The sequence below is a fragment of the Sinocyclocheilus rhinocerous genome, unplaced genomic scaffold, assembly GCF_001515625.1.
Source record: "Sinocyclocheilus rhinocerous isolate Xijiao unplaced genomic scaffold, SAMN03320098_v1.1 scaffold2051, whole genome shotgun sequence".
In the NCBI taxonomy this organism is placed as follows: Eukaryota; Metazoa; Chordata; class Actinopteri; order Cypriniformes; family Cyprinidae; genus Sinocyclocheilus; species Sinocyclocheilus rhinocerous.
The window spans coordinates 330,349-343,132 of record NW_015662256.1 but is presented as its reverse complement, the minus strand read 5'-3'; the positions used below and the strand labels follow the sequence as shown (position 1 = coordinate 343,132).

At 42.7% G+C, this 12,784-nt stretch overlaps 1 pseudogene; it reads left to right on the top strand.

The window, feature by feature from the left end:
* LOC107728000 (sodium- and chloride-dependent GABA transporter 2-like) overlaps positions 1 to 12,784 on the top strand; it is a 55,886-nt pseudogene that overhangs the window by 22,283 nt on the left and 20,819 nt on the right.

Here is a 12,784-nt window from a genome sequence, read left to right as displayed (position 1 = left end):
GGTCCCATCTGATTACTTGGCGTTCCAGGATGTCTTCAGTAAGCAGGCAGCCACTCAGTTACCACCTCATCGGCCATGGGACTGCGCCATCGATTTGCTGCCTGGAGCAAAACTCCCGAAGGGTAGAGTATACCCATTGTCCATCCTGGAATCGATTTTGTGACTGACTTACCCAACTCAGACGGGTATACCTGCATATTGGTAGTCGTAGATCGTTTTTCCAAAGGCTGTAAGCTAATCCCCCTCAAGGGACTTCCAACCGCCCTCGAAACTGCAGAAAGTTTGTTCACACATATCTTCAGAAACTTCGGAGTCCCCGAGGACGTAGTCTCTGACAGGGGACCTCAATTTATCTCCCGCATTTGAAAGGCATTCTTGCGGCGCATACTCTGTTACCAGTCCCCGCTCTTCCCTTGGACAGGAGAACCGTCGGAGGTTCCAGCTGTAGACCACTGGTTCTGAGCAAGCGAGAGAGTGTGGGACTCTGCTCATCTCCACCTCCAACATGCAGTGCGGAGGCATAAGGCCTTCTCAGATGCTCTGCGTACTTCCACTCCCACTTACCATCCAGGAGAAAAAGTATGGCTTTCTACCCGGGATCTGCGCCTCCGCCTGCCCTGTAAGAAGCTGAGTCCCCGCTACATTGGTCCGTTCCCGATACAGAGGCAGATCAACGAGGTCACATATGAACTCCGACTCCCACTCATTGGAATCGATCTCCAACGAAACCGGCATAAGATACACACCATCAGAACTCAGATAAGAACCCTGGAATCATTCACTGTGTTGACACTCACCTGCCTTTACCTCACCCGTTCCATTCTTCTGCTTATCCAGTCAATAAACCATCCTGTTTTTCACTTACCTGTTGTGTCTGGCCTTGCTTTGTGACAGTAATCCTGTGTCTGTGTCTCTCTAGTATTTCCTCTTCTCCTATTACAAGCGCGTATCAGTGGGCGGGGCTAAAGAGGCAGTGATGTAGAAGCAGGCATTGATCTTCTCCTGCGGAGGCGGTGCTCAGCCACACTATTACGTCATAAAGTGGCACATTCCAAAACGAGTCATTTTCTGAGCTTGCTTTCAATAAAAGCTGTTTTTAAACTAACAAAAAAGTTTTGAGTTTTGAAACTTACAGGATGCTTTTATACATTGATCTGTTAAGTCAAAAGATCAAGGGAAATTTGATTTCTCAGTTCATGACCCTTTAAAGGTGTTCATATATATGTATATATATATCTATATATATATATAGATATATATATATATAGTTTACTTGTAAAATGTCAAATCCCACCTGTCTCTGCTACAGTGATTTATTTATTTTTTAGCCAATCAGAAATGCTCTCTGCTTGTCAGTCATGACACTTAGTCAGGCAGTGTTTGCTGCCATCAGATTGGCTGACATGTTTTTAAGGGCAGGGTTTTAGAAAGACTTTTTCCACATTATGATGCAATTTCAAGCCAAATTTGATATTTTAGATTAAACGACTTTGTTTAACATTAACAGCCATGCTTTCATCCAGCAGATGAGTTTTGTATCCAAAGTGACTTCCAGAGCATCCAAAGTTTAAACAAAGTACAGCAGTGTAATCCTGGGTAATATAGTGTAAATGCATTGTCTTGTATCTCCTTTAGACTCCTGCAGGGGGTTTGATTGACACAACATGAGCGATCTCTCTGAAAACGCCACATCTCCAGTCATTGAGTTTTGGGAGTAAGTGTCTGGTATGAACGCGTGGCAATGATTTGAAGGATTTGATGGTGTGTTTGTGGATGTTTGTGAGTGTGTGTCTCTCTCCAGAGGTCAGGTGTTGGACCTGTCTGCTAGTGTGGATCGTCTGGGCTCAGTAAACTGGCGTCTGGCCCTGTGTCTGCTGCTGGTGTGGACAGTCTGCTATTTCTGTGTCTGGAAAGGAGTCAAATCCACTGGCAAAGTAAACACTGCGCATGAGTGAGTGCTGCCCATGTTTTTATACAATGACATAAGAGAAGATCCTCCCAGTCCAGAGGCATATTTTATTGGATTGTGATGTTACAGCACTTTTAACTTTTGTAATTTTTTTTTTAAGTTTTTTCTTTTTATATTAATTAGGAGGATTTAAATATATAAATACATCATTAAATGCATCATGAAATTTTGCCATGAAAACATAAAAGTGCATTGGAATGTAAGCATGCATGCATAAAAAAAATAAATATGTAAATAAATAATTAAATGCATCATGGAATGCTGCAATAAAGGCATGTATTGAAATGTCAGCTAGCATGCATAAATAAATACATATATTAATAAATAATTAAAAGCATCATGAAATGTTGCAATAAAAACATAGTGCAAGCATGCATTCATAAAAAAAAAAATAAGGTGTGAAATACATTCATTTAGATTTTCATGTAAAATAGGTGAAAGTAAACATATTCATTTCAAAGGCATATGTTATGTCATATTTCAGGTCAAGTTTCATTTAATTTTTCCCTGCTAACTGGCAGAGCACTGTTGTGGGCACGAGCAATATGGAACGCCAATACTGCCATAGTCAACTCGTATGATGCTTTCACTAATCATTTCAAGGAAGTGTTTGGCTCTGCTACAGGAATGCTATCCGTCCCAGACCAACTCCTGTGGCTGCGTCAAGGGTCTTCTACCACCAGCGAATACATCCTGCAATTTCGGACGCTAGTGGCGACTAGTGGCTGGAACGAAACCGCTCTCCTCAGTGCCTACTGGCAGGGTTTGAATCCTCGCATCCGCGCTCAAATGGCCATCTATGACGATACTATGGGGTTAGGGAGCTTCATGCAAAGAGCCACACGCATCTCCCAACGGTTGTCAGCCTGCCAGCCTGACGAAGCCGTCCAACAGCCTGCAGCAGCCACCAGCAGTCCCCCAGTACCAGAACCCATGCACATGGATTCTACCAGACTCACTCGCGCTGAGCGCGCTCGCCGCCTAGCAGCTGGACTATGCCTGTACTGCGCTGCTCCAGGCCATTTCATTCAAGCCTGCCCCGTCAGGCCCTGTGGTGAGTACTATTCAACTTGAACCAGTAATCTCAACTTTATCCTTCTTACCAGTACAACTATTCACCACCGATTGTTCTGTTGCAGTCTCCGCGCCCTCGTCGACTCGGGCTCTTCGGGCAATTTCATATCACGAGACCTCCTAAGCTGTCTCTGTCTGCCCTGCCAACGTCAGGCCCAAGAGCTCCGAGTCGAGACCATTCAGGGAAAACCGCTAGGGCGTGGGCGGGTCAACTATCGAACCCCGCTGATGAAGCTGAAGATCGGATGTCTGCATGAGGAGACCATCATATTTCTGGTACTGGAGGGATCTACCGTCGATATCATCCTGGGACGCCCCTGGCTCACTCTCCACTCTCCAGAGGTCAGATGGGAACCCTGTGAGGTAACTCGCTGGAGAGAGTCGTGCCGGCAAAACTGTCTCATGGAGATCACCAAACCGCCTCCGTATCTAGTCCGAGCCCAAGTTGCCTCCCCCCTAGTCGAAAGTCCGGAACCTCAAGAGACACCTACTGTCCCATCTGACTATGTGGCGTTCCAGGATGTCTTTAGTAAGCAGGCCGCCACCCTCCTTCCACCTCATCAGCCATGGGACTGTGCCATCAACCTGCTGCCTGGGATGAAACTCCCCAAGGGTAGAGTATACCCTCTGTCCATCCCGGAACGCAAGGCCATTGGAGGATTACATCCAGGAGGCTCTCAAACAGGGAATCATCCAACCATCCACCTCACCAGCTGCCTTGAGCTTCTTCTTCGTGGGCAAGAAGGACAGGGCTTGAGGCCGTGTATCGATTATCGTACGCTGAACTCCCAGAAGGTAAAGCTGCCATACCCACTTCCCCTGGTTCCAGCTGCCCTCGAGAAACTCCGTGGAGCCCGCCTCTTCTCCAAGTTGTGCGGAGCGCGCGCGTACAACCTCGTTCGTATCCGGGAAGGCGACGGCAGATGGCATTCATAACTCCCGCAGGCCACTATGAATATCAGGTCATGCCGTATGGCCTAGCTAACTCACCGTCAGTCTTCCAAGGCTTCATGAACGAGGTGTTCCGGGAGTTCCTTCATCGCTTCGTGATAGTCTACATCGATGATATCCTCATATATTCCCGGAACCTGGCCGAACATCGCCACCACGTGAAGCAGGTCCTCCAGAGGCTCCGACAACATCACCTTTACCTTAAACTGGAGAAGTGAGAATTCCATCGCTCCACAGTTCAGTTCTTCGGTTACGTCATCAGCCGGGATGGGATTCAGATGGACCAGGGGAAGGTAACAGCCATCAAGGAGTGGCCGCAGCCCCAAACTGTTAAGGACCTGCAAAGATTCCTTGGATTCGCAAACTTCTACCGACGGTTTATCAAGAACTTCAGCATACTCACAGCTCCTCTTACCTCCCTGCTCAGAGGAAAGCCCAAGTCCCTGTCCTGGAGCCCCAAGGCCCACGAAGCATTCGAACTACTCAGGGAAGCCTTCAGCACAGCCCCCATCCTTCGTCATCCCGATCCCCAAGCTCCCTTTGTGGTGGAAGTGGACGCCTCCACCACCGGAGTCGGGGGCCGTGCTGTCACAGCACTGTGGTGAGCCTCCCAGCCTCCATCCTTGCTCTTACTTTTCCAGAAAACTGACCCCAGCGGAGCAGAACTATGACATCGGCAAACGGGAACTGCTCGCCATCAAATTAGCTCGAGAGGAGTGGCGTCATTGGCTGGAGGGAGCCCACCATCCTTTCACTGTCATCACTGACCATAAAAATCTGCAATATCTCAGAGATGCTAAAAGACTCAACCCACGTCAAGCCAGATGGGCATTGTTCTTTACTTGGTTCCAGTTCACCATCACTTACCATCCCGGAAATCGCAACTGCAAAGCCGATGCCCTATTGTGCCTGCACTCTCCCGACACACCCACCGAACCGGAACCCATTCTCCCTCCAGCTCTGATAGTCAGCCCCATTCAGTGGAACATCTCCAAAGACATCCTTGACGCCACTCGCACCGAGCCTGCTCCACTGGGAGGCCCAGAGGGGAAAACCTATGTCCCAACATCACAAAACCAAACCCTTCTGGGCTCAGTTCACAGAGTTCCGGGCTCTGGACACCCAGGCAGCAAACGGACCCTCTCGCTCCTCCAAGCCCGTTACTGGTGGCCCAGTATGGCCCGGGATGTCACCAGGTACGTCCAAAGCTGCTCAGTCTGTGCCATGTCTCAAACTCCTCGTCATCTTCCCGTAGGTAAGCTGGTCCCGCTGCCCATACCACGGAGACCCTGGTCCCACATAGGAGTGGATTTCGTGACTGACCTACCTATCTCTGACGGAAACACCTGTATCCTTGTAGTAGTCGACTGTTTCTCTAAGGCCTGTAAATTTATACCCCTCAAAGCCAGACTGAGCGAAGGATCCAGGAGCTCGGGCGTTACCTCCGGTCATACTGCCACGAAGATCAGCACAGCTGGAGCCATTTCCTCCCCTGAGCCGAATATGCACAAATCTCCCTCCGACAGAACACCACCGCCCTGACCCCCCTTTCAGTACATAGTCGGTTACCAACCCCCACTCTTCCCATGGACGGAAGAGCCCTCGGAGGTTCCAGCTGTGGACTACTGGTTCCGGGCGAGCGAGAGAGTGTGGGACTCGGCTCACGTCCACCTCCAGCAAGCAGTGTGGAGGCATAAGGCCTTCGCAGATGCCCGGCGCACCTCTACTCCTACTTACCAGCCTGAAGAGAAGGTCTGGCTGTCCACCCGGGACATTTTCTGCGCCTCCACCTGCCCTGTAAGAAGCTGAGTCCCCGCTACATTGGTCCGTTCCCCATACAGAGGCAGATTAATGAAGTCACCTACCTTCTCCAGCTTCCACCCAGGTACCGAATTCACCCCGCATTCCACGTTTCCTCCACAACAGGACCCACCGAGCCGAATGTACCTCCTCCTCCTGAAATCTTGGACCAGCCCTCCGTTTACCAGGTCAGGGACCTTCTGGATTCACGGCGATGGGGCGGCCGACTGGAATATCTAGTCGACTGGGAAGGATACGGATCGTAGAAGAGGTCCTGGGTGGCCCGGTATGATATACTAGACCCATCGTTGCTGGAGGAGTTTCACCGCACCCCGAGTTCAAGGCCGCCCTCGTCGCCGCCCCTGGAGAAGGGGGTAATGTCAGGGAGTCTCTGCCTTCACAGTCACCTACGTCACTCAGTCACCAGCCCCGACACACACCAGATCGCAATCACCAGAATACTGATCACCTGCACCTGCAGAGACCCATTAAGCACACTACAGGTGCATCTCAATAAATGCACCCATATAAGTGTAAAGTCTGTGACCAGGACTGTAATTTATATGCAAATGTCAAAAGCTAAAAGTGTCTCTTAAGCCATAAAACCCAAAGATCATGCATGATTCTACGCAGACGCTACACTGAAATAAATGAACTTTTCCACGACATTCTAATTTATTGAGATGCACCTGTATATCCCTGCACTCCTCTCACGGCCTCACTGTCCAATCTACCGTTCACCAGCTTGAACTTAGCCTGACTTGTGTTGTTTACTTACCCCTAGAAGCTCCATCGATCCTGATCTCCAACGATCCCGTTCTCATCCTCTCCAGATACCTGCAAAGGATACCAACGAACTACCCAGAGCTAAGAACCCAAGAACTCTCTAGCATCTCATACTCGCCTGTCATCAACTTGCTCTCCGCATTGTTCAATAAACCCTCTTGTTTGCATCCTTAGCTTGTATCTCTGGCTCGTAGTGTGACAGTAATTTAGTTTGCTAAATCCCTCCATGTTTTAGCCATGAAAATAGCTGTGGTCACTGGCATGGCATTAAAATACAAGCCAAAAAAATCATATTTCATTTTAATATTAATTAATTTATTATTTCATTTCAAATTGTGCCTTTTCTGAATTGTGCTTCTAACTCTGTATGTTGTTGTTTTTTTTCAAATTGTCAGTTGTAGGTCATTAACTTATAATGCATTGTGTGTTGTGTTGTTGTTGTTGTCTGTGTGGTGTGGTGTGTTTTGTGTTGTATTGTGCAGGTTGTGTATGTCACAGCCACCTTCCCGTATTTGATGCTGCTGGTGTTGTTGGTTCATGGGGTTTCTCTACCTGGTGCTGTGGACGGGATTGTTTATTACCTGAAACCTAATCACACACGGCTGACGGACCCACAGGTACGTCACATGATCTGTCACATGATATGACAGTAAAACACACAGCATGTGTGAACACATTGCAGCACATCTGAACAAATCTGTGCAACATGCATTAATCACTACTGACACCTATGTTAAGCCCCTCCTGAAAAAGAGCAATCTTTGATAGCACCGTATTGAGCAACTATAGACCAATATCAAATCTTCATTTTATAGGCAAGATTATTGAAAAGGTAGTTTTTAATCAGCTGATCAAATACTTAAACTCAAATGGATACCTGGACAATTTTCAATCTGGTTTCCGACCGCATCACAGCACAGAGACAGCACTCATTAAGATAATAAATTATATTCGCTTTAATTCTGATTCTGGCAAAATATCAGTGTTGGTACTACTAGATCTTAGTGCTGCGTTTGACACTGTAGATCATAACATACTTCTAGAGAGACTAGAAAACTGGGTTGGGCTTTCTGGGCTGGTAATCAAATGATTCAGGTCATACTTAGGAGGGAGAGGTTATTATGTGAGTATAGGAGAGCATAAGTCTAAGTGGACGTCCATGACATGCGGAGTCCCACAAGGCTCAATTCTTGCACCGCTCCTGTTTAGCCTGTATATGCTCCCACTAAGTCAAATAATGAGAAAAAACCAAATTGCCTATCACAGCTATGCAGATGACACCCAGATTTACCTAGCATTATCACCAAATGTCTACAGCCCCATTGACTCCCTCTGCCAATGCATTCATGAAATTAACAGTTGGATGTGCGAGAACTTTCTTCAGTTAAACAAGGAAAAAACCGAAGTCATTGCATTTGGAAACAAAGATGAAGTTCTCAAGGTGAATGCATACCTTGACTCTAGGGGTCTAACAACTAAAAATAAAGTCAGGAATCTTGGTGTGATTCTGGAGACAGACCTTAGTTTCAGTAGTCATGTCAAAGCAGTAACTAAATCAGCATACTATCATCTCAAAAACATTGCAAGAATTAGATGTTTTGTTTCCAGTCAAGACTTGGAGAAACTTGTTCATGCCTTTATCACCAGCAGGGTGGACTATTGTAATGGTCTCCTCACCGACCTTCCCAAGAAGACCATTAGACAGCTGCAGCTCATCCAGAACGCTGCTGCCAGAATTCTGACTAGAACCAGAAAATCTGAGCATATTACACCAGTCCTCAGGTCTTTACACTGGCTTCCAGTTACATTTAGGATTGATATTACTTTTACTTGTTTATAAATCACTCAATGGCATAGGAACTAAATACATTGCAAATATGCTCACTGAATATAAATCTAACAGACCACTCAGCTCATTAGGATCGAGTCAGTTAGAAATACCAAGGGTTCACACAAAACAAGGGGAGTCCGCTTTTAGCTATCATGCCGCCCGCAGTTGGAATCAGCTTCCAGAAGAGATCAGATGTGCTAAAACATTAGCCACATTTAAATGCAGACTCAAAAATCATCTGTGTAGCTGTGCATTTACTAAATGAGCACTGTGCTACGTCCGAACTGATTGCACTGTATTTTATATAATAATTTTCTATTTTTAACTGTTTTAAATTCATTTGAAATCAATTTCTAAATAATTTTAAAAGTTTAAGTTCCCTGTTTTATTGTTGTGATTTTTTATGATTATTTTACTTCCTTTTATGTAAAGCACTTTGAATTACCATTGTGTATGAAATGTGCTATATAAATAAACTTACTTTGCCTTGCCTTGCCTATGTACTTAAAAAATAACAAGGAAGGAGTTTTGTTTGACGTATTATTAATATTTGCTAAAATGATGACAGCGTCCCTTAAATATGTGTAATTTGATATTTGTGATTTTTAAAACCACCAAATTACTTCATATCCGTGATGCAGCAATTTAAAATGTAAAATCATTTTTAATTTTGAAAATACATTTGCAAGCCTTTATGAAAAAAGTGATTGTGTGTGTGTGTGTGTGTGTGTGTGCGCGCGTTTTTGTGACAAATGAGGACATAAATTTGTATAATGACAAGGGTATGACATAGGTATTACAAGGAGAAGGTGACTTTTCAGGACATTACCCCATGTCCCCACTTTTCAAAACGCATATAAATCACACAGAATGGAGTGTATTGAAAATCTGAAATAGCACAAAGTTTCCTGTGAGGGGTAGGTTTAGGGGTAGGGTTGGTGTAGGGCAATAGCACATACAGTTTGTACAGTATAAAAACCATTACGCCTATGGGATGTCCCCACTTTTCACAAAAACAAACGTGTGTGTGTGTGTATTTATTCATGCCAGAACTCTGTATATATATGTATGTATATATATGTATATATATATATATATATATATACATACAGGTATTAAGGAAATGCATTATTACCTTTCCCTTGGAATCATAGAGTTAATCAGTTGAAACTTTTGTTGAAAATGGAATAAAAGTTTACTAGACACAACCAACATAAAGACTACATGCAGTTTCAACTCAATTTAATCATAATGCATTTGATTTGTCATTGAATCATTTGTGATGCTTTGCTTTGATCAGTTCTTAGTCTGCAGAGAAAGAATTGGAGAAGATTTTTTTAAACAGTGACTGACTATCTGTAGCAAGTTAATTTTGAGGCTGCTTGCAAAAAGCCAGAGATAAAGTTTTAATCTAAATTTTTACTGATGTGCTCAACATGAAGTCCAGAAAATAAGAGTCTCTCTCTCTCTCTCTCTCTCTCTCTCTCTGTGTACGTTGGAATATGGAAGGTTTTAAATGCTTAGGTGTTTTTTTAAGAAATGAGATCACGGCAAAGAAAAACTGGGATGGAGTTGTTGAAAAACTTAAAGGTCGTTTAGCTAAATGGAAGTGGTTGGCCCCAAATATGTCTTATAAGGGGCGTATTTTAATTATAAATAATTTAGTTGCTTCATCTCTCTGGCATAAATTAGCTACCGATACAGGAGAGAACCAATCAGCTGCCATGTGACAATGATATCACCAGGTCAGATTGAGCTAGAGTTAATTATAAATAATTTAGTTGCTTCATCTCTCTGGCATAAATTAGCCTGTATTGATCCACCTCCAAAATTGTTAGCAGAAGTTCAAGCTTTACTAGTTGATTTTTTGGGGGGATAAATTACACCGGGTTACTCAAAGTATTCTGTATTTGTCTAAAGAAGAAGGTGGACAGGGGTTAGTAAAAAACAGGGATCAGTTGGACAAAGTTCTCTTCTTGATGGACCCCCTAAAGCTGGACTTTGCCAACATACCCATTTTTTATCGCAACCTTTTTAGAGTTTGGAGTCTTTTTAATCATCAAAGGGCACCATCTATGGACTCTCTCTCTTCTGGTTGTTAAATGAACCCATAATACATGGAGCCCGTTTAGACATTTCTGCTGGTGACCACACTTTTCTTGGACTGTGTAATCTGCTTTGCAAATCTAAGACCACCACTTTAAGTCATCTGTTAAAGGTGGCTGGACCTAATCTTATGAACACTGAGCAAGTTGCTTCTCATCTCTGAATTTTTTCGACCCGTAAAGTTGGTCAATTACTGACAAAGTGGCGGTCTGCTCTATTAACTGAAGAGAGAAAATCATTAACAGATTTTTGTAAAGGAGTAAAGGCTCCTAATGTTGAAGATTCTTTTCCAGCTATATTTTTATTTCCCAAACTAGATGATTGTATGGGATATTTTCTTAAAAGTTGGCAAATCTTTCTTTTTGGATTTTTTTTCAGTAACTGGGAAAATTTTATACAAAGCTTGTGTTCTGGTTTTTAATAAGACGTTTTTGAACAAAAAAGTAGATACTCTATGGCATTCATTCCTCAAAATAGATGATGATGTTAAACCTGAATGGAGAGTCCTGTACAAGCCACCATTACTAAAGAGAATAGGAGATATACAATGGAGAATTCTTCATGGCGCAATTGCTGTTAATGCTTTTGTTTCTGTTTTAAACTCTGAAGTGAGTTCTGAATGTCCTTTTTGTTTTAAAAGAGAAACAGTTTTTCATGCTTTTATGGAGTGTTCCAGGTTAAATCCTTTATTCGTTGTATTAAGGAGTCTTTTTGGTTGTTTTAATGAAACATTTTCAAAGGAAATTTTTGTATTGGGTGCTAAATACGTGAAGAAAAACATTATGATTTTCAATTACTGAATTTTATCTTGGGTCAAGCTAAATTGGCTGTTTATACAAGTAGAAAGAACAAGATTAAACAGAAGTCTGGGCAAAATGTGGTTGTTTTGTTCTCAACCCTTGTATTGAATTTTTACAAGTCAGTGGGTGATCTTCTTTCTTTTGAACTGAAATGGTGTAGCAAAGGAGCATTGTACTCTGTTTTTGAAGGTGAATTGTTTTTTTACACATTTCCTGTGATTATGTATTATTTTTGTACAATGTGATCTATATTTTGTGAACTTGTTTATTGTCCATTTGTAATAAAGAGCTATTCAAATTCTAATTCTCTCTCTCTCTCTCTCTCTCTCTCTCTTCTGGAGGTATGGATGGATGCTGGGACTCAGATCTTTTTCTCATATGGCATTTGTCTGGGAAGTCTTACGGCTCTCGGCAGCTACAACAAATTCAACAACTACTGTTACAAGTGTGTCCTTCCTCTCACAAAGTCTCTTACACATGTCAACATGAAAACAATGATGACTCCATTCACTTTCCTAATTCATGTCTTTTTTTAAATGATTAATTTACATTTATGCATTTGGCAAATGCTTTTATCCAAAGCGATGTATGTTTCATTAAAAGAACACATATTATCAGTTCATGTATTCACTGGGAATCAAACCCATGATGCTGATGTTACTTGTGCAGTTTTATAGTGCTTGTCTATCTAGGGTAGTTATTCATGTACTACTATAGTTTTTTTTATTAAGGTTTTGGATTAGCTTTTTTTATATTTTTCATTTTAATTTTCAGTAATTTTGTTATGTTTTTGTCATTATTATTATTTTTTCTTTTAAAAATATTTCTAAATAAGTTTAATCTATTTTCATATTACTTTTAGTTTGTTTCATTTTAGTACATCAACTTAAACTTGTCAACTGCATGTAATCAGTAACCACCGAAACAACACCGTCACAAATGTGCATTGGTTTGTGTTTCAGGGACTGTTTCAGACTGTGTCTCCTCAACAGCAGCACCAGTTTCATTGCAGGATTTGCCATTTTCTCCGTGCTTGGCTTCATGGCACAAGAGCAGGGTGTGGATATCGCAGATGTGGTGCAGTCAGGTAAGAATCGTGATTGTGTAAGTTCTGATGGAAATTATAAATGCCTGTTCACAATGAGAGCAGATTTTTGCTCTGAAGTAGACACCTGAAATATTTGGAATATTTTCAACTGTATGCATGCATGCTACATCATCTACATCCTAGCTAATATAACAATATGCTCTAACAACATTTTGCTAATGCTCCCATTAAGTTATGAAAACATTGTTTCTGAATGCTTAAAATGTCTAGTTGTTTAGCCCTTATAAATGCCATCAGGTCCGTTTTGACCTGAAAGAGATGCATACAAATTTCTAACATGTTTTTACTAGGGGATGAAACTTTGAAAATGCTTTGAAAAGACCCTCAAAATACACATATATATATATATATATGTATAT